This window comes from Stegostoma tigrinum, chromosome 47, assembly GCF_030684315.1.
Source record: "Stegostoma tigrinum isolate sSteTig4 chromosome 47, sSteTig4.hap1, whole genome shotgun sequence".
Classification (NCBI taxonomy): Eukaryota; Metazoa; Chordata; class Chondrichthyes; order Orectolobiformes; family Stegostomatidae; genus Stegostoma; species Stegostoma tigrinum.
The window spans coordinates 5,293,744-5,316,190 of record NC_081400.1 but is presented as its reverse complement, the minus strand read 5'-3'; the positions used below and the strand labels follow the sequence as shown (position 1 = coordinate 5,316,190).

The 22,447-nt window shown below is 54.5% G+C and overlaps 1 protein-coding gene across 5 annotated transcripts in view; it reads right to left on the bottom strand.

Moving 5' to 3' along the window:
• Positions 1-22,447, bottom strand: part of shc1 (SHC (Src homology 2 domain containing) transforming protein 1) — a 181,610-nt gene that overhangs the window by 89,392 nt on the left and 69,771 nt on the right. The window contains exon 1 of one of the 5 annotated variants that reach the window (XM_059643001.1): positions 17,807-17,825. The exons of the other annotated variants lie outside the window; for them this stretch is intronic. The gene's annotated coding sequence lies outside the window, so the exon portion shown is untranslated. Of the gene's footprint in view, positions 1-17,806; positions 17,826-22,447 lie in introns of those variants that run through there. 5 annotated transcript variants of the gene reach the window in all.

Genomic DNA, 22,447 nt, shown 5'->3' with positions numbered 1-22,447 from the left:
CGCTGACCCTCACCCCGACTGTGCCCACTCCCTCAGCAGTGACCCTCACCCCGACTGTGTCCACTCCCTCAGCGCTGTCCCTCACCCCGACTGTGTCCACTCCCTCAGCGCTGACCCTCACCCCGACTGTGTCCACTCCCTCAAGGCTGACCCTCACCCCGACTGTGCCCACTCCCTCAGAGCTGACCCTCACCCCGACTCTGCCCACTCGCTCAGCGCTGACCCTCACCCCGACTGTGCCCACTCGCTCAGCACTGACCCTCACCCCGACTGTGTCCACTCCCTCAGCGCTGACCCTCACCCCGACTGTGCCCACTCCCTCAGCACTGACCCTCACCACGACTGTGCCCACTCCCTCAGGGCTGACCCTCACTCCGACTGTGCCCACTCCCTCAGGGCTGACACTCACCCCAACTGTGTCCACTCCCTCAGTGCTGACCCTCACCCCGACTATGCCCACTCCCTCAGCGCTGACCCTCACCCCGACTGTGACCACTCCCTCAGCGCTGACCCTCACCCCGACAGTGCCCACTCCCTCAGCGCTGACCCTCACCCCGACAGTGCCCACTCCCTCAGTGCTGACCCTCACACGACGGTACCCACTCCCTCACTGCTGACCCTCTCTCTGACTGTGTCCACTCCCTCAGCGCTGACCCTCACCCCGACAGTGCCCACTCCCTCAGCGCTGACCCTCACCCCGACAGTGCCCACTCCCTCAGTGCTGACCCTCACACGACGGTACCCACTCCCTCACTGCTGACCCTCTCTCTGACTGTGTCCACTCCCTCAGTGCTGACCCTCACCCCGACTGTGCCCACTCCCTCAGGGCTGACCCTCACCCCGGCCGTGCCCACTCCCTCAGTGCTGAACCTCACCCCAACTGTATCCACTCCCTCAGTCTGACCCTCACCCCCTGACTGTGCCCACTCCCTCAGCACTGACCCTCCGACAGTGCCCACTCCCTCAGTGCTGACCCTCACCCCGACTGTGCCCACTCCCTCAGTGCTGACCCTCACCCCGACTGTGCCCACTCCCTCAGAGCTGACCCTCACCCCGACTGTGTCCACTCCCTCAGCAGTGACCCTCACCCCGACTGTGCCCACTCCCTCAGCGCTGACCCTCACCCCGACTATGCCCACTCCCTCAGCACTGACCCTCACCCCGACTGTGTCCACTCCCTCAGTGCTGACCCTCACCCCGACTGTGCCCACTCCCTCGGCACTGACCCTCACCCCGACTGTGCCCACTCCCTCGGCACTGACCCTCACCCCAACTGTGTCCACTCCCTCAGCAGTGACCCTCACCCCGACTGTGTCCACTCCCTCAGCGCTGACCCTCACCCCGACTGTGTCCACTCCCTCAGCAGTGACCCTCACCCCGACTGTGTCCACTCCCTCAGCGCTGACCCTCACCCCGACTGTGTCCACTCCCTGAGCGCTGACCCTCACCCCGACTGTGTCCACTCCCTCAGTGCTGACTCTCACCCCGACTGTGTCCACTCGCTCAGTGCTGACCCTCACCCCGACTGTGTCCACTCCCTCAGGGCTGACCCTCACCCTGACTGTGTCCACTCGCTCAGTGTTGACCCTCACCCCGACTGTGTCCACTCCCTCAGCACTGACCCTCACCCCCTGACAGTAGCCACTCCCTCACTCTGACCCTCACCCTGACATTACCCACTCCCTCAGAACTGACCCTCACCCCGACTGTGCGCACTCCCTCAGCACTGACCATCACCCTGACAGTACCCACTCCCTCGGCACTGACCGTCACCCCGACTGTGCCAACTCCCTCAGCACTGACCGTCACCCCGACTGTGCCCACTCCCTCAGCACTGACCCTCACCCTGACTGTGTCCACTCCCTCAGTGCTGACCCTCACGCCGACTGTGCCCACTCCCTCAGCGCTGACCCTCACCCCGACACTGCCCACACACTCAGGGCTGACCCTCACCCCACCTGCGCCCGCTCCCTCGGTGCTGGGAGTGGGAGGACGTGTTCTCATGAGCATCTTGAAGACAAAATTAACATCTTTCGGCGAGCGAGTGGGTTCTGAGTGGGTGGCGAGGCCTTTGCCTGTGGGCGAGTGATTGCAAACCTCACATCAACGCAACAGGCCAACAGAGGCACACAGGGCACCCACAAGCTTGGCGTGCTGAGCAGGGAAGAGGGGCGAAAGAGGATTAAAAAGAGCAGCGAGACAGGTTAGAATAAAGGCAATTTTGAATCAGGCCTCACATGAAGCACAGACCTTGCAGTGCTGCAATGTGATAGCTGAGGAAACGGGGTACAGGGGCAGGCCATTCATACTGTCTTACAGGTACTCAGCAGCTCCCTGCTGAGCCCCTTTTCACAGCCCTGCCTTTCGATCAGGTCCCCTCTTATTGTTCAGAATCAAGGCCTGACCTGCTGCAGGAAACTCTTGTCTCGGCTGGACGTGAGCCTGCCTGGAACTCCCTGCAGCAGCAACTCTCGTGTTTCATACCTCGAGACTCAAAAGCAGGAGCACGCAGGCGTCTGCACGCGGGCGTGTGACCGCGGCGTGGGCTTTCAGGCCACCACGACGCACTCTGGTGTCTGTCCGAGTGACGGCGTTCCTCGGGCAGAGAGGATTACAGACGCCGCCATGTCTCCAAGACCATCCTTGCTAACAACAGGCCGGGCTTAGAAGTTCCTCTTTAAGAGCCGAGCTGGTTGTCCGCACAGTTTCTGCATGTCAACAGAGGCGTGCCCTTCCTTGTGCCTTCCGAGCAGGCGTAGGCCATTCTGTCCTCTCTAGTCTGCTGGCCCGCTCAACAGGTCGATGTCCAACCCAGTTCCCCACTTAGTCCCCTTTAGATCTATGTCCAACTCCTCCTTGAAAACATTCCAATGTTCTGGCCCTGACCCGTTCTGTGGGCAGAGAATCCCACAGGCCTCCCCAGTCTCCCTGGTTCTGGACTGTATGTGTGTGTGTGAGAGAGAGAGAGAGAGAGAGAGAGAGTTTGTGTGTGTGTGTGTGTGTGTGTGTGAAAGAGAGTGTGCGTGTGAGAGAGAGTGAGAGAGACAGAGTGTGTGTGAGAGAGAGTGAGAGTGAGAGTGTGTGTGTGAGAGAGAGAGAGAGTGTGTGTGTGTGAGAGAGAGAGTGTGTATGTGTGTGAGAGAGAGAGTGTGTATGTGAGAGAGAGTGAGAGTGTGTGTGCGCGTGAGAGAGAGAGAGTGTGAGAGAGAGTGTGAGAAAGAGTGTGAGAGAGAGTGTGAAAGAGACAGAGTGTGAGAGAGTGTGTGTGAGAGAAGGTGAGTGTGTGAGAGAGACAGAGAGTGTGACAGTGTGTGTGACAGAGAGAGAGAGAGAGAGAATGTGTATGTGAGAGAGAGTGTGTGGAAGAGAGATTGTGTGTGAGAGAGAGAGAAAGAGGGAAAGAGACTCCTCTCGATCACTGGGAACATCCTTTCTGACTTTTCTCTGGTAGAATTTTACAGGCTTCTGCGTGATTTCACACACCCCCAACTCCTGCCCCTCATCCTTCTAAATTCCCAGTGAATATAGTGCTAACGGATCTGGTCTCTCTCTGCACCTTCATCCCAGGAATCAGGTTGGGAAAAGGCTCAGATACAGGGAGATTTGGGCATCATTGATTAAGGGCTGGAAAACAGAATATGAAAGGCACAGGTGTGGGGTTATCTACAGTGGTGCGAGGATATGCAGGATCGTAGAATCCCCCCTGCAGTGTGGAAGCAGGCCATTCGGCCCGTCGAGTCCACACCGACCCTCAGGATTCTTAAGTGAGGGTTTACAGCCATGCAGCATGGCAACAGGCCCTTCGATCCAACCAGTCTGTGGCGACCATAATCCCAAACTAAACTAGTCCCACCTGCCTGCTCCTGGCCCCTATCCCTCCGAACCTTTCCCATTCATGTACTGATCCAAATGTCTTTTAAACGCTGTAACTGTACACACATCCACCAGTTCCTCGGAAAGTTCCACCCGCCCCCAGTGTAAAAAAAACTGCCCCTGTGTCTTTTTTTTAAAATCTCTTTCCTCTCACCTTAAAAACGCACTCCCTAGTTTTGAAATCCCCCTACCACCTACCAGGCACAGCTGCCATTAACTCCATCTATATCCCTCATTAAGGTTGTCTCTCAACCTCCAGTGAACAGAGCTGTGAGCACACAAGCCAATCTCCCACCCACTGATTGCATCGACACTTCTCGCTGCCTCGGAAAGGCAGTCAACTTTATCAAAGAGGCCTCTCACCCCGGTTGTAATCCCTTCCAACCTCTTCTGACAGGCAGGAGATACAAAAGCTTCAATACACTTTCGGACAGATTCAAGAACAGCTTCTACCCCACTGTTACTAGGGTTCTGAATGGAGTTCTCAAATTTCAAATGTTGATCTCACTGCTCATAAAGCAACCCATTACACAGTATTCCTCAGAGATACTGGGAACTGCAGATGCTGGAGAATCTGAGATAACACGGTGCGGAGCTGGATGAACACAGCAGGCCCAGCAGCATCAGAGGAGCAGGAAAGCTGACGTTTCGGGTCAGGGCCCTTCTTCAGGGTATGCTCCATACACAGTTTAGGCTCTGTTTTGTTTACGAAATTAGCCTTGTTTCCGAGTTGTACAGGCAGATCACAGCAAGCAAAGGATGGACAGATCAGAAAGACTTTGAGGCAGAGATAGTAGGAACTGCAGATGCTGGGGAATCTGAGATAACAAGGTGTAGAGCTGGAGGAACACAGCTGGCCGAGCAGCATCAGAGGAGCAGGAAAGCTGAGGTTTCTGGTCTGGACCCTCCTTCAGATTGATCATCTCCATTCTGAAGAAGGGTCCAGACCCAAAGCACCGGTCTTCCTGCTCCTCTGATGCTGCTTGGCCTGCTGTGTTCATCCAGCTCTACACCGCGTTATCTCACATAGTATTCCTCGCTCTGTTCTATTACCCTGATACACTTTGTATGCACTGCACGCAAAACAAAACTGTTCACTGCATTTAGGTACATGTGACAATAACAAATCAAATCAAATCCGAGTGTCCCTAACCCAAGCGTCACAAAAATACCACTAGGTGCTAGCAATATCCAACTGGGAAAACAGTCACATTTCCTCTTCCTCCAGTCTAGTTGCAGGAATGAGGAATTTCAGAACAGACTAGAGATGCTGGGGAAGAAAAGACCCACAAGTGACGTGGCTTGATGTTTTCTTCTCTCAAAGGGTCCCCCAGAGTGTGGCAAATGCCAGGGACGCTGAGGGACATTTGAGGAGACAGACAGGTTTCTTTATCAGGATGAAAGGTGACGGGGAGCAGGCAGGAAAGTGGAGTCGAGGCCGACAGCGAAGAAGGTCACGAGACCTCGAGCAGACGGGTCCGAGGAGCGGCAGGTGGAGTTTAATTTAGATAAATGTGAGGAGCTGCATTTTGGAAATTGACGAGACGTACCAAGGGGGCTGTGCAGCACGACGGCTCCATAAGATCATATTCAAAATCAAAGCAGGCTCCAGGGGCTGAATGGCTTAGGCCTGCGCTGGAAGTATGACCATAAAACAACAGGAATAGGCCCATCGGCCCCTCAAACTCCGCCATTCAACAGATCCAAGATCTAACATTCCTCACATCCACTTTCCTGTCTTTTCCATCAGTTCCCCAACTGATCGACAATCTCTGCTTTAAATACGCACAAGGTCCCTGCGCACCCCCACCCCCCAACAGCTCTCTGCAACACGGAGGTCCAAAGACCCTCAACCCTCTAAGAGTAGTAATTCTTCCTCATCTCAGTCTTAAAATTGGCCCTCTGTGCCCTCTGGTCCCAGATGCTCCCATGAGGGGAAGCATCCCCAACAACATGGGGCCTCTCAGGATCCTCAAGAATCCTAGTTTGAGGAAGGGACACTCTTGCTATTGAGGGAGTCCAGCAAAGTTTCACCAGACTGACTCCTGGGATGGCAGGGCTGACACATGAGGAAAGGCTGGATCGACTGGGCTTGCACTCGCTGGAATTTACAAAAATGAGGAGAGGAATGTCACAGAAATCTATAAAATCCTGATGGGGCTGAACAGGCTAGATGTGGGAGGGATGTTCCCGAAGTTGGGGAAGTCCAGAACCGGGGTTGGGGGAGGGCACAGTCTAAGAATAATGGGCAGAATGGTGGCACAGTGGTTAGTATAGCCGCCTCACAGTGCCAAGGACCTGGGTTCGATCCCGGGCAACTGTGTCTGTGTGGAGTCTGTACATTTTCCCCATGTCTGTGTGGGTTTCCTCCGGGTGCTACGGTTTCCTCCCACAGTCCAAAGATGTGCAGGTTAGGGTGGATTGGCCGTGATAAATTATCCCGTAGAGCCCAGGGATGTGTGGGTTAGGGTGGATTGGCCGTGCTAAATTGTCCCTTAGTGCCCAGGGATGTGCGGGTTAGGGTGTATTGGCCGTGATAAATTATCCCTTGGAGCCCAGGGATGTGCGGGTTAGGGTGGATTGGCCGTGCTAAATTGTCCCGTAGTGCCCAGGGATGTGCGGGTTAGGGTGGGTTGGCCGTGCTAAATTGTCCCGTAGTGCCCAGGGATGTGCGGGTTAGGGTGGGTTGGCCGTGCTAAATTGTCCTGTAGTGCCCAGGGATGTGTGGGTTAGGGTGGATTGGCCGCGCTAAATTGTCCCGTAGTGCCCAGGGATGTGCGGGTTAGGGTGGATTGGCCGTGCTAAATTATCCTGTAGTGCCCAGGAGTGTGCGGGTTAGGGTAGGATTGGCCATGCTAAATTGTCCCGTAGTGCCCAGGGATGTGCGGGTTGGGGTGGGTTGGCAGTGCTAAATTGTCCCGTACAGCCCAGGGATGTGCGGGTTAGGGTGGGTTGGCCGTGCTAAATTATCCCGTAGTGCCCAGGGATGTGTGGGTTAGGGTGGATTGGCCGTGCTAAATTGCCCCGTAGTGCCCAGAGATGTGCGGGTTAGGGTGGATTGGCCGTGCTAAATTGTCCCGTAGAGCCCAGGGATGTGTGGGTTAGGGTGGATTGGCCGTGCTAAATTGTCCCGTAGTGCCCAGGGATGTGTGGGTTAGGGTGGATTGGCCGTGCTAAATTATCCTGTAGTGCCCAGGGGTGTGCGGGTTAGGGTGGATTGGCCGTGCTAAATTGTCCCGTAGTGCCCGGGGATGTGCGGGTTAGGGTGGATTGGCCGTGCTAAATTGTCCCGTAGTGCCCAGGGATGTGCGGGTTAGGGTGGATTGGCCGTGCTAAATTGTCCCGTAGAGCCCGGGGATGTGCGGGTTAGGGTGGATTGGCCGTGCTAAATTGTCCCGTAGTGCCCGGGGATGTGCGGGTTAGGGTGGATTGGCCGTGCTAAATTGTCCCGTAGTGCCTGGGGATGTGCGGGTTAGGGTGGATTGGCCGTGCTAAATTGTCCCGTAGTGCCCAGGGATGTGCGGGTTAGGGTGGATTGGCCGTGCTAAATTGTCCCGTAGAGCCCGGGGATGTGCGGGTTAGGGTGGATTGGCCGTGCTAAATTGTCCCGTAGTGCCCAGGGATGTGCGGGTTAGGGTGGATTGGCCGTGCTAAATTGTCCCGTAGTGCCCGGGGATGTGCGGGTTAGGGTGGATTGGCCGTGCTAAATTGTCCCATAGTGCCCAGGGATGTGCGGGTTAGGGTGGATTGGCCGTGCTAAATTGTCCCGTAGTGCACAGGGATGTGCGGGTTAGGGTGGATTGGCCGTGCTAAATTGTCCCATAGTGCCCAGGGATGTGCGGGTTAGGGTGGATTAACCATGGGAAATGCAAGATCACAGGGACGGGGTAAGGGGGTAGGTCTGATCGGGATACTCTTTGGAGGCTTGGTATAGACTCAATGGGCCGAATTGCCTGCTTCCGCACTGTTGGGCTTCCATAATTCTGAGTAAGCCGCTCACGACTGAGAAGAGGAAACGTTTCTTCACTCAGAGGGCTGGGAACCTGCGGAATCCTCTCCCGCAGGAAGCTGTTGACGCCCGTTCACCGGATACAACCACCGGGCCGTGGCCCTTGCAGATAAAAGGGATGAAGGCGAATGGGAAGAGAAAGCAGGAGCAGGAGCTGAAATTGCATGGTCAGCCATGATCGAAGCGAATGGTTGTGGAGGCTCAAAGGGCCGAATGGCCTTTTCCTGCACCTCCTTTGTGTGTGTTGGCGACCCGATGTGTTTCAATGAGATCGCCTCTCGTTCAGCTAAACTCCCACAAGTCAACTCCCAACCTTTGCTCATGCGGCAGTCCCTCCCACATCCTGGGGACCATCTCAGCGAACCTACTGTGCACTGCCTCCCGAAAGGTGCACTCTGTGCTCAAAGCTGTGTCAACAAAAGCTGGCCAGAAGCAACAGGAGCCGATGTGGGCCTGCTCCGCCAATCAAGTGGGTCCGAGATTCGTCACGTCGGCTTTCCTGTCCTTTTCCTGTAACCTTCGGATTCCTACTCTGCCGCCCCCACTCCCCCCAAAACTCCCCGAGTGACAGACCTTGCCCACAACACAAAACGCTGGGAGGAATTCTCCAGCCCGCTGAGAACAGCATCGAAAGGGTGAAAGCTGTTTGTTCAGGCAGTGAGCATGGCAGAAATGCTGGCATCACATCTCTTGTTGCCCAAGCCCTTCACGGAAGGAGGGCACACAACAGCGCACAGGCCACTGGCAAAATACGCAGGGACCTCGTGCCCCTACCAGACTTTGGAAAGAAACGAATTTGAGGCTCCTTATCTGTACACAAGCCTCAACGACACACAGCACATAACTTCCAGCTCAATGCAAGCCACGACACAGTCAGTAAAGACAAAGACATACTTTTCAAATGATTCACTTCCCTGGCCTCAGCTCCCAAGAACATTTGGAATCAATCTGTTGCGCAGAGCAAAGAAGATGGGCCCAGGCTCCATTTTAAAGAGTGGTCTGCACTGTACTTACTGCTGCTCTGTCAGTTCCTCAGGGGCTCCTTCTGGCCTGAGGTAGGGGGAGCGTGTCTTAGCTCACCCTCACAGCGTTCAATATCTCACTGCGGGCTGGAAGCTGGGCACCTCAGCGTTCACTGCGCCTCCTGTCATCTGCTCCAGGTCTTAAACCCTACCTATGTCACCCCCCCCCCACCCCCTCGCTATCTTTCTCACCTCCTCCCAGCCCCCTACACCCCCACGCTATCTCTCTCACCTCCTCCCAGCCACCAACACCCCCTCCCTATCTCTCTCACCTCCTCCCAGCCCCCTACACCCCCTCGCTATCTCTCTCACCTCCTCCCAGCCCCCTACACCCCCTCGCTATCTCTCTCACCTCCTCCCAGCCCCCTACACCCCCTCCCTATCTCTTGGCAGTGTACAGGGACTAACACAGCAGAGAATACCAACAGGAGATGAACATCTCAGATGCTGTGCAGGGGGAGGGCTATTTTAACACCACTGAATGTGAGAGAGGGACCGAACAGAGAGAAGGAAACACATGCTCGGGGAAAGGACAGTGCGGCCTGGCGCTGAAGTAGCTCTCAGTTTAAGAACTGACTTCAATAAGAAAGACAGAAACTATTCAGACACTTCTGGGAGGCAGCTTACCCACCAGTGTCTGAGGAGGAAGTCAAGACTGAGAACGAAAGCTGGTCCAGCCCGTGAGTGAATTCAAAAATAGCCCAGTGTGCGAATAAACAGCAAGAGCAAGGAAGAGATGGTGATGGATAACGGAACTCCCGACACACACTCAACAGCACAATGGAGTCTGGGAACTTCCATTCAGAACGTTGCACAGATAGATCCTTCAAATCTTTAGATACAGATGTAACGTCCTAACCAGTTTCACTGAAGCAAACTGGAAAGGTTCCAGTTCGCATGCAGAGTCAGGCAGCATTCCCAGTGTCAAAACAGGCTGTTCTTGGAGCAGGAATTCTGCTCCCCAAAGCTAACACAGATATCTATGCAGTTCATGCAACACCATTGTTGAAATGAACAGCTCAAATCCAACATCTCTCCCCCCTCCCCAACGCATCACCCTGACCTGGTTTGTCTCCAAGATAACAAGGTGTAGAGCTGGATGAACACAGCAGGCTAAGCAGCATCAGAGGAGCAGGAAAGCTGACGTTTCGGGCCTAGACCCTTCTTCAAGCAGCATCAGAGGAGCAGGAAAGCTGATGTTTCGGGCCTAGACCCATCTTCAGAAAGCGTCTGAAGGGTCGAGGCCCGAAACATCAGCTTTCCTGCTCCTCTGATGCTGCTCAGCCTCCTGTGTTCATCCAGCTCCACACCTTGTTATCTCAGATTCTCCAGCATCTGCAGTTCCTACTGTCTCTGCTTTGTCTCCTTCTCGTTTAGTTGACCAGCATCAATGACAGCCCCTGCCAACAGCCTGACAGAGACGCTCGTGTGGAGTTTTCCAAGTACTCAAAACAGTACAGGTTGCAACGAGAGCAAGAGTCCAAGGTCCGTTCCTTGCTGATAGCTAACCTATCAGTTCCCCTTTGATACAGCAACAAAACGACCTGAAGTACTTCCTAGGAGCGATACTCGAGTGTTTCTGAAATGTCTCTCTTTGCTCCTGGGATATGGGTGCCCAGTGCCCCTTCAAATGAAACTCTCGCTGTTTCAGATGGTGTGTGCAGTGGACTGGAGTCATGCGTGGGCCCACACTGAGTGAGGGTGGCCGTTTCAACACCTGCGACCAACCCCCCCTACCCCACCCGTGGGTATTTGTCACCGACAATGATGGTCAGCATGGACACTATTTCCCCCCGACTCCCCCCGACCCCCGCCAAAAACAGACACTACTTTTTCAGTTCTCGGTTTCTATCATGGGGACGTGGGCTAGGCCCAGCACGCATTTCCCAGGCCCATTCTGCCCTGAACCCAGCTAAGAGTCAACCAGATTGCCGTGGGTCTCGGGTCACGTGTAGGCCAGACCCCGGGAGGATGACGAATATCCTTCTCCTTAAGTCATAGAGCTGTGCAGCATGGAAACAGGCCCTTCGGCCCAACTGGTCCATGCAGACCCAGATATCCCAAATTAATCCAGTCCCATTTAGAGTCATAGAGCTGTGCAGCATGGAAACAGGCCCTTCGGCCCAACCTATCTCTGCCGACCCAGAAATCCTAAATTAAGTTGCCATTTGCCAGCATTTGCCCCCCTATCCCTCTAACCCCTTCCTATCCATGTCCCCATCCCAATGCCTTTTAAATGCTGTAACTGTACCAGCCCCCACCCACTTCCTCCTTCCATACACACACCACCCTCTGTGTGAAAAAGTTACCCCTCAGGTCCCTTTCCCCTCTCACCTTAAACCTATGCCCCTCTAGTTTTGGACCCCCCTACCCCTGGGGGAAAAGACCTTGTCTATCCATGCCCCTCATGGTTTTATAAGCCTCTATAAGGTCCCCCCCTCAGCCTCCGACGCTCCGGGGAAAACAGCCCCAGCCTCTCCCTGTAGCTCAAACCCTCCGACATCCCGGTAAATCTTTTCTGACACTTTCACAACATCCTTCCTGTAGCAGGGAGACCGGGATTGAACACAGTGTTCCCAAAGTGGCCCTAACCAATGTCCTGTACAGCTGCAACATGACCCTCCCAACTCCCTCTACTCAATGCACTGACCCATAAAGGCAAGCGTACCGAACGCCTTCCTCACCGCCCTGTCTACCTGCAACTCCACTTTCAAGGAGCAATGAACCTGACCCCCCAAGATCTCTCTGTTCAGCAACGCTCCCCAGGACCTTACCATTAAGTGTATAAAGTCCTCCCCGGTTTGCCTTTCCTCCACTCCCTCAGCGCTGACCCTTCAACGGTGCCTGTTCCCTCGGCACTGACCCTTCGACAGTGCCCACTCCCTTGGCACTGACCCTCCAACAGCGACTGCTCCCTCAACGCTGATCCTCTGACAGTGCCTGCTCCTTCAACGCTGATCCTCCGACAGTGCCTGCTCCCTCAACGCTGATCCTCCAACAGCGACTGCTCCCCCAGCACTGACCCTCCAACAGCGACTGCTCCCCCAGCGCTGACCCTCCAACAGTGCCCACTCCCTCAGCACTGACCCTTTGACAGTGCCCGCTCCCTCGGCGCTGACCCTCCAACCGTGCCCGCTCCCTCAGCGCTGACCCTCTGACAGTGCCCGCTCCCTCAACGCTGACCCTCCGACAATGCCTGCTCCCCCAGCGCTGACCCTCCAACAGTGCCCACTCCCCCAGCACTGACCCTCCAACAGCGACTGCTCCCCCAGTGCTGACCCTCCAACAGTGCCCACTCCCTCAGCACTGACCCTTTGACAGTGCCCGCTCCCTCGGCGCTGACCCTCCAACCGTGCCCGCTCCCTCAGCGCTGACCCTCTGACAGTGCCCGCTCCCTCAACGCTGACCCTCCGACAATGCCTGCTCCCTCAGCGCTGACCCTCTGACAGTGTCTGCTCCCTCAGCGCTGACCCTCTGACAATGCCTGCTCCCTCAGCACTGACCCTCTGACAATGCAGCGCACCGTCAGTAGAGGAATGTCGGCCTGGAGCAGGGAGTTGACATTCAAACTCCCAACCTGGGTGAGGCCCAGTCCGTGGGGATGGTAGCTGTATTTCTGGGCACAGTGGAGAGCAGGATGGGGTGAGGAGATCAGAGGCGGGTAAACCTATCACAGTAAGAGCCAACGCCTGCAGTTCATCAACTCCTTCTCACCCAAGCACATGCTCAGAGCTCAGAAGAGGTGGAAGACTTCATTTCCCAGAACAGTGCCTCAGCTATTTCCCACAGCAGCACTGGTGAGGTAACATACTGTCAGTAATTGTTCTCTGCTCTCAGTTTATCTTTACCTCTGTCTGAAAGCACAGACTCAGTCAAGGTTAGTCAGACACTGTGGGAGACAAATGATTAACTCGTCACCTTTAACCTGCAAGCAAAGCCGACGATCCCCATTAAGCAGCATCAACCACCAAGTGAAGGAACGGGTCACTGGCCCAGCCTTGTACAGCTCCCCCAATCCCTCACTTAGCCTGGACAGAGGCGCTGCTCTCGCTGTGGCACTGCTGCATTGTCGGAGGCACGTCAGAGAATCCCGACAGTCTGGAAGGAGGCCACTTGGCCCATCGACTCCAACGCCTATCGGACTCTGGGCCATCGAATCCCTACAGTGCACAAGCTGGCCTTTCGGTCCAAGGAGTCCACACTGACCCTCCGAACAGCATCCCACCCGGACACACGATTCCTGCCCCATCCCTGCAACTCTGCATTGCCCACGGCTAATCAGCCACCCCGCACATCCCTGGGCACTACGGGACAATTTAGCACGGCCAATCCACCCTAACCCGCACATCCCTGGGCACCACAGGACAATTTAGCACGGCCAACCCACCCTAACCCGCACATCCCTGGGCACCACAGGACAATTTAGCACGGCCAAACCGCCCTAACCCGCACATCCCTGGGCACTACGGGACAATTTAGCACGGCCAATACACCCTAACCCACACATCCCTGGGCACTATGGGACAATTTAGCACGGCCAATCCACCCTAACCCGCACATCCCTGGGCACTACGGGACAATTTAGCACAGCCAATCCACACTAATCCGCACATCCCTGGGCACTATGGGACAATTTAGCACGGCCAATCCACCCTAACCCGCACATCCCTGGGCACTACGGGGCAATTTAGCACAGCCAACCCACCCTAACCTGCACTTCCCTGGGCACTACGGGACAATTTAGCAAGGCCAATCCACCCTAACCCGCACATCCCCGGGCACTACGGGACAATTTAGCATGGCCAATCCCACCCTAACCCGCACATCCCTGGGCACTACGGGACAATTTAGCACGGCCAATCCACCCTAACCCGCACATCCCTGGGCACTACGGGACAATTTAGCACGGCCAATCCACCCTAACCCGCACATCCCTGGGCACTACGGGACAATTTAGCACGGCCAATCCACCCTAACCCGCACATCCCTGGGCACTATGGTACAATTTAGCACGGCCAATCCACCCTAACCCGCACATCCCTGGGCACTATGGGACAATTTAGCATGGTCAAACCGCCTTGGCCTCATGGTGCCTGGGGACCCAGGTTCGATTCCACCCTCGGGCGACTGTCTGTGTGGAGTTTGCAATTTCTCCCCTGAGTGGGTCTGAGTGAGTTACCTCTGGGGTGCTCCAGTATGAGAGGTGATCTTGTTGGAAGTTTATAAAATAACATGGGGTGATGTTCGTTGCCAGATTTCTCCCCCAGATCTGTTACAGATCGGACCCACCAATTTCGGCTGATTTAATTGCTGTATGCATCACGTACAGAAACCTGGTTTTAACCTCCACCAATCTCTCCCCGTCAGACCAATGCTGAAACACGCGCCATATCATGTTTGACACCAGCTCCTTCCCTGCTGTTATCAGACATTCTGAACCGGCCTCTCAGATTTCACACTTCAATGCTGATTTCGTCTTTCTGCACAGTCTCTAGGTTTACCTGCCTCTTTGTGCACCCGCCTCTGTGCGGGTTACGGTGGATTGGCCGTGCTAAATTGCCCCGTAGTGCCCAGGGATGTGTGGGTTAGGGTGGGACTGGCCGTGCCAAATTGTCCCGTAGTGCCCAGGGATGTGCGGGTTAGGGTGGGACTGGCCGTGATAAATTGTCCCGTAGTGCCCAGGGATGTGCGGGTTAGGGTGGATTGGCCGTGCTAAATTGTCCCGTAGTGCCCAGGGATGTGCGGGTTAGGGTGGATTGGCCGTGCTGAATTGTCCCGTAGTGCCCAGGGATGTGCGGGTTAGGGTGGATTGGCCGTGCTAAATTGTGCCGTAGTGCCCAGGGATGTGCGGGTTAGGGTGGATTGGCCGTGCTAAATTGTGCCGTAGTGCCCAGGGATGTGTGGGTTAGGGTGGGACTGGCCGTGCTAAATTGTCCCATAGTGCCCAGGGATGTGCAGGTTAGGGTGGATTGGCCGTGCCAAATTGTCCCGTAGTGCCCAGGGATGTGCGGGTTAGGGTGGGACTGGCCGTGCCAAATTGTCCCGTAGTGCTCAGGGATGTGGGGGTTAGGGTGGATTGGCCGTGCTAAATTGTCCCGTAGTGCCCAGGGATGTGCGGGTTAGGGTGGATTGGCCGTGCTAAATTGTCCCATAGTGCCCAGGGATGTGCGGGTTAGGGTGGATTGGCCGTGCTAAATTGTCCCGTAGTGCCCAGGGATGTGCGGGTTAGGGTGGGACTGGCCGTGCCAAATTGTCCCGTAGTGCTCAGGGATCTGGGGGTTAGGGTGGATTGGCCGTGCTAAATTGTCCCGTAGTGCCCAGGGATGTGCGGGTTAGGGTGGATTGGCCGTGCTAAATTGTCCCGTAGTGCCCAGGGATGTGCGGGTTAGGGTGGATTGGCCGTGCTAAATTGTCCCGTAGTGCCCAGGGATGTGCGGGTTAGGGTGGATTGGCCGTGCTAAATTGTCCCGCAGTGCCCATGGATGTGTGGGTTAGGGTGGATTGGCCGTGCTAAATTGTCTCGTTGTGCCCAGGGATGTGGGGGTTAGGGTGGATTGGCCGTGCTAAATTGTCCCGTAGTGCCCAGGGATGTGCGGGTTAGGGTGGATTGGCCGTGCTAAATTGTCCCGTAGTGCCCAGGGATGTGGGGGTTAGGGTGGATTGGCCATGCTAAATTGTCCCGTAGCGCCTAGGGATGTGCGGGTTAGGGTGGATTGGCCGTGATAAATTGTCCCGTTGTGCCCAGGGATGTGGGGGTTAGGGTGGATTGGCCGTGCTAAATTGTCCTGTAGAGCCCAGGGATGTGCGGGTTAGGATGGATTGGCCGTGCTAAATTGTCCCGTGGTGCCCAGGGATGAGCGGATTAGGGTGGATTGGCCGTGCTAAATTGCCCCGTAGTGCCCAGGGATGTGCGGATTAGGGTGGATTGGCCGTGGGAAATCCAGGGTTACAAGGTGGGAGGATGGGTCTGGGTGGGATGCTGTTCGGAGATCAGTGTGGACTTGACTGGTTTCATGCTCTGCTTCCACACGTTGTCGGGATTCTAGTTTTAAAAAATTTGCACTGGTACACGGGGACAGGAAAGGTTTAGAGGGACGGGGCAAATGCAAAAAGGACAGGAAGAACAGGACAGTATCCTGTCACCAGCCACTCTTCCTTTACACATGGAAAGCCCTTGACACTGGCCTGGTTTCCTCAAAGCCAGCTCTCAAAATCTCTGACACTCCTGTTTCTATGGGTCAGCCAGAGCTCCCTGACTGAACCAGGTTACCAGCTCCAAACGCAGCTTCTGTGATGTCCGCATACGGCTGACCTCACTACAATCACTGCAGGCCCACCTGGTCGGCACAGACGCATTGGGTCGAAGGGTCTGTTTTTTTGTGCTGTGCAACTCTGTGATCTTTATTTTGTGAATGTCAAAGTCTCCAACTTTCACTGATGACACATTCATAAAACCATGCACAGAGCATACCAGGATTTTAACATACAGCAAAACATCTAAATCCCTCTGCAACTTAGCCTCCCACAATTTAAATAATACTCTGCTTTTCTTTTCTCGCTGCTAAAAAAGGAACAATTTCACATCTTCTCATATTGACCTGTCATTTTCTCCACCCCACCCCCAACCACACACACCCCTCTTGGAGAGGATCTCTCTTCTGCTTCCCCAACTCCGCCCACACTGTACTACTTATGCCCAGTGAGGCGCGCAGGAACATTCGCTGCAGGGTTTCCTCCAGGGTCTTAAAGTCGTCGCAAAATTCGTTTGTGGGACTGAGCTCTGGTGTTGTGTCGTGGAGGGCCACTGGGGGCATGGGTGGCATCCTTCAGCAACAATGCAGCCTGAGTGAGATGGTCAATTCTTCCACGCCCACCGACCGACAAACAAACCCAGCGAGGGAGTGGCATGCCAACCTTCCTAACCTGGCACCTCACAGAGAACAAAGGAACAGAGACTTTTCAAACCCGAAGACCACATGCCTCCAAGCCTACAGCCCACTGGGCTTACGCTGTCTCCTGCACAGTCTCACCGAACCTGCCTTCAAATACACACACACACACACACACACACACACATACACACACACACACACACACACACACACACTCACATACTCTCTCTCTCACACGCACGCACATGTTCTCTCATATACATACGCTCTCTCATACATACACATGCTCTCTCTCATAGACACACAACACACAAACTCACACACACATGTACTCTCTCATACTCTCACACAGATGCATCCTCTGACACACACACTTACACACGCTTTCACACACGCACTTTCACACACACACACACACACACACACACTCACGTACTCTCTCTCTCACACGCATGCACATGTTCTCTCATATACATACGCTCTCTCATACATACACATGCTCTCTCTCATAGACACACAACACACAAACTCACACACACATGTACTCTCTCATACTCTCACACAGATGCATCCTCTGACACACACACTTACACACGCTTTCACACACGCACTTTCACACACACACACACACACACACACACACACAGATACACACACACTCATACCCACACACACACACTCTTGCACACTTACAGTAGTAAACTCTGGACAGTGCCTTCACACTGGAACAACTCTGCAGAACAGCCACAACATCATATCAAACCCACCACAGAAAAACAAACACAACCTAGCTGACTTGTCCGTTTCACAAGGCTGTACGAGATGAGAATCACCAGTCTAAACACACCCTTAAAAACATGCTGTCTGTCTGTTGAACGGGGAGAGAGGGCGGAGGGGTTGGGATGAATGGAAAATGAGAATTTTTGTTTTGAAACAGCGGGGCGAGGTAGGATTTTGAAAGCAGATTTTGGAGGACTAGGAATAAGAAAGAGTCAGAGATTAGAACAGACCTGATAATCTCCCATCTCAGACGCAGTATAGAAATGTGAGCAGGGACAGCCAAACTCTGCACAAGTCCTACTCTTAGCAGTTCTCGTCCTGTCTTCAACATCCGATAAGCATCATATGGTCCTGATCACAAGATCAGATCCCTCCCTCCCTGCCTCCTGCCAGCTCCCAAATTTCGTAAGTTTACAACTTCAAAATATCGTAAGACTATGTTGCACTGCAGCTGGGCTGGCAGTGCTGACTGTAATATTGAGGAACACGCACACTCACTCTCACGCACGCACACTCAATCTCACGTATGCACACTCACTCTCGTGCACGCACACTCAATCTCGTGCATGCACATTCAATCCTACGCACGCGCGCGCACACACACACACACTCTCTCATACGCGCACACTCACTCGCGCACACACACTCACTTGTGCACACACACTCACGCACACACACTCTCTCACATGCACACACACTCTCTCACGCACACACACACTCTCTCTCACGCACACACACACTCTCTCTCACGCACACACACTCTCTCTCACGCACACACACTCTCTCTCACACACATTCTCTCTCTCACACACAAACACTCTCTCTCTCTCACACACACTCACACACTCTCTCTCTCCCACACACACTCACACACACTCTCTCTCTCTCACACACACACACTCACTCTCTCTCTCACACACACACACACACACACACACACACACACACACACACACACACACACACACACACACACACACACACACACACACACACACACACACACACAAACACACACACACACACTTCCGTTGCCTGCACCAGTGGGTGTTTGTGTGAGAGAGAGAGAGAGAGAGAGAGAGAGAGAGAGAAAATGCACCACTCGCCTTCCAAGTGTAAACGTAGAAGCAGCAACTGGTTTTAATCACATAGTGCAGTGTGCAAGGAGCTGAGAACCCTACAAGGCCCGGAAACTCACTCCACCAGGCACTGGTTCTTGTAAAACCTGCCGGCGTGTCCTGTTTCGAATCGTCCGAGACAGAACAGGCCAAGTCCGAGCCTGTGGCGATTTACCTGATCCTGTCGGGAGAATAGTGAGAGGTGTGGCTAATGGGTTGTTAACGAAAAACCCACACATATCACAGAGCTCTTGAACTGGAAATGTCACAGAGTCACACAGCACCGAAACTGACCTTTCAAACTGACTAGTCTCCGCCAACCATGATCCCAAACTAACTCACTCTCACCTGCCTGTGTTGGGCCCGTATTCCTTCAAATGAACTTCCCCAAACTGCAAATGTACCTGTATTCTTGTTCCAACCAACAAACCCCTCACAGATGCTTGAAGGCATAAGATGTAGGAGCAGAATTAGGCCACTCGGCCCAGCCAATTTGCTCCACCATTTGATCGTGCCAAATAGGCTTGTAACGGGGCGGAACGGCAGCTCAGTGCTTAGCACTGCTGCCTCACAGCGCCAGGGTCCGATCCCACCCTCCGGCCACTGTATCTGTGCGGAGTTTGCACATTCTCCCGGTGTCTGCGTGGGTTTCCTCCGGGTGCTCTGGTTTCTCCCCACAGTCCAAAGATGCTCAGGTTAGGGTGGGTTGGCCGTGCTAAGTTGTCCTGTAGTGTTCAGGGATGTGCTGGTTAGGTGGGTTTTAGGAGGATGGGTGTGCGTTGGATGCTCTGTGGGTCAGTGTGGACTTGTTGGGCCGAAGGGCCTGTTTCCACACTGTAGGGATTCTCATCTATGAGAACATAGAACAGTACAGGCTCTTCGGCCCATGATGTTGTGCTGAACTTTTACCCGAAACCTAAGGTCTATCTAACCTCCACCGCTACCTTATACTATCATCCATATGCCTATCTAATAGCCGCTTAAATGCCCCTAATGAAGCCGACTCCACTACCCTCTCTGGCAATGCATTCCACACCCCGACCACTCTCAGAGTAAAGAACCTACAAGCCTCAACGACCATGTTTACTCCAACTCTGCGAATGAGGCACCGATGCCTCTATAATAGCTAACAGCTCATCAGGCTGCAAGAGGGAGCAATCCTATCGGATTACTTTCGCCTGTCCCATCCACAGAGAGGCCATCTGCTTCCCAGCCCCAAGGCTATTTTGCAGACAAGAGGGGAGTGGGGAACTGTGTCCAAGTGGGGAAGCTGTTCCAAGGCACATGCCAGAGCACAGCTTCGAGCATCCACCTCTCAGTTCCTTAATCCTAGCCCTGCTAAGGGAGCCGCTGCAGGTTTGAGACGCCTGAACGCCTCGCAAAGGCCCCTCAGAATACAGCACCTCTATCCCCGCAAGGTGTTCCTCACCGTCTAGTGTTTCCCCAAATTGCCCCTTCCTACTACCTCTAGGGAGTGAGCACGAGGGGTTAGTAGGGCTATGGAGACGACCAGAAGGGTGTGCATGCTTTGGAGAGTGCACAGAAGAGACAGAGGGGAGAGACAGAGAGAGGGAGGGGTGGGGGGGGAAGAGACAGACAGAGAGAGAGAGAGAGAGCAGTGAGAGAGAGAGAGAGAGAGAGAGAGAGAAAGAGAAACAGAGAGCGAGAGAGGGGTGGAGAGAGGGGGGAACCGAGAGAGAGAGAAAGAGAGAGAGAGAGAGAGAGAGAGAGAGAGAGAGGGGAGAGAGAGAGAGGGTGAGACAGAGCGAGAGGGGAGAGAGGGAGAGAGAGGGGAGGAGAGAGAGACCGGTGAGAGAGAGAGAGAAAGGAGAGAGAGAAAGAGCCAGAGACAGAGGGAGGGGGGAGAGAGAGAGAGACAGAGAAAAAGGAGAGAGAGAGACAGGGAGAAAGAGAGCAGAAAGAGAGAGAGGGGAGAGAGAGAGTCACACAGAGAGAGACACAGACAGACAGACAGAAACAGAGACAGGGGAGGGAGATAGACAGCGAGAGAGAGAGACAGAAAGATGGGGGAGAGAGAGAGGAGAGAGGGGGAGGGAGAGAGAGAGCGAGATGGAGAGAGAGAGAGAGAGAGAGAGAGAGAGAGAGAGAGAGAGAGGAGGAGAGCTGAAGAGAATTGCGGAGATGAGGCCCTATGCAGCTGACAGTGTGGTTCGAGTCGGGGAGCTATAAAAAAGGAAGGGGTTGGAGAATGTGCAAGTGAGCTGAACAAACAGAACACAATACAACACAACAACAGGCCCTTTGGCCCACCGAGCCTGCGCCAACTCCTGTACCTTACTTATGACTGATTACCCATGTGGTTTGTATCGCTCTGTTTGCCTCACGTTCACCTGGTCCAGTCAAGATACACCTTAAATGTTGCTTCCAGCACCTTCACTTGGCACCTAGCACCCTCTGGGAGGAGAGAATCTTCCCCACGCTTCTCCCTCAAACACTCCCCTTCACCTCCTTCTTGTCTTCAACTTGTACCCCCTTGTTATTGACCTTTCCACCCTGGGAGTAAAGCTTCGAACTACCTACCCGACCTACGCCCCTCATAAATTTTGTAGACCTCCATCAGGTCACATACACCGACCCCCACTCCTTCTGCGTTCGCCTTTCCAGTGAAAATAATCCGACTGTACCCAACCTCTCCTCGGAACTCAAACTCTCCAGAGCAGGTAACATCCTGGTGAAACATCTCTGCACTCCCTCAAACACATCCACGTCCTTCTGGTCAGTGCGTCCTGTTTGGAACGGTGGGCTATATTCCAACGGGGAGCCTCACTTAGGGTTTGCAGGACTCGCCATTTCGTTTTTACGCACAGCCGGTGCCATAGCCGATGACAGCAACCACGCGGTCTGCCTTCCTGGCAGTCCCTTCACCTGAGCGGCCGCTTTGAGGGGTCTGTACGCCCGTTCCCCTCTGTACGTCAAGATTTAGAGACAGGTCTCCTCTTCTGCCTTGGTATCTGGTTCCTTCCCTCTACCCCTGGGCTGTGAGCCCGGCTAAGGCAGGCTGAAATCCCCGTGGGTTGAAGATGATGCACAACAGATTTCTAAGCTTGTGTTCGAGGCAGGATCGAGCAAAGCCTGCCAGCTTCGGAGTGTGGCTCACTTACAGGGGGCCCTCAGCTGGCATGGGCAGAGGCCAAGGTAAGGTGGCACCTACCCATTGTCAAACAGTATTGCACTCTTTCTCACTGGTAAACCTCAGCATGCAATTATTGAGACTGTACAGGCTTTCTTGCAGAGTTCCCACATCATAACCCAGCTATTGCATATTCCCACCGGAAGACCAACCTGGCACACGTCAACCACTGGCGAAACCCCTGCCCGCAATTCCATTCACCTCCAGGCTCCCGGCTGCCCTCCTGCAGACCTGGAGTCACCCGAATCCTCTACGTCTGCCAACCATGACCCGCCCTGCACAAGCCCCATTCACCCAACCACTCCACACGACCCGTGCCCACCAATCGATGCGGGCTCCCTGCTCAGCAACATTTCCATTTCAAAATAGTCTGCCAGTCTGCCAGCTCCTCCGGCCCTCTATACCCCCTCCCTATCTCTGTCACCCCCTACACCTCCCTACACACTCTCCCTATCTCTGTCACCCCCTACACCTCCCTACACACTCTCCCTATGTCTGTCACCCCCTACACCCCCTCCCTATCTCTGTCACCCTCTCCAGCCCCCTACACCCCCTCCCTATCGCTGTCACCCCTTACACCCCCTCCTTATCTCTGTCACCCT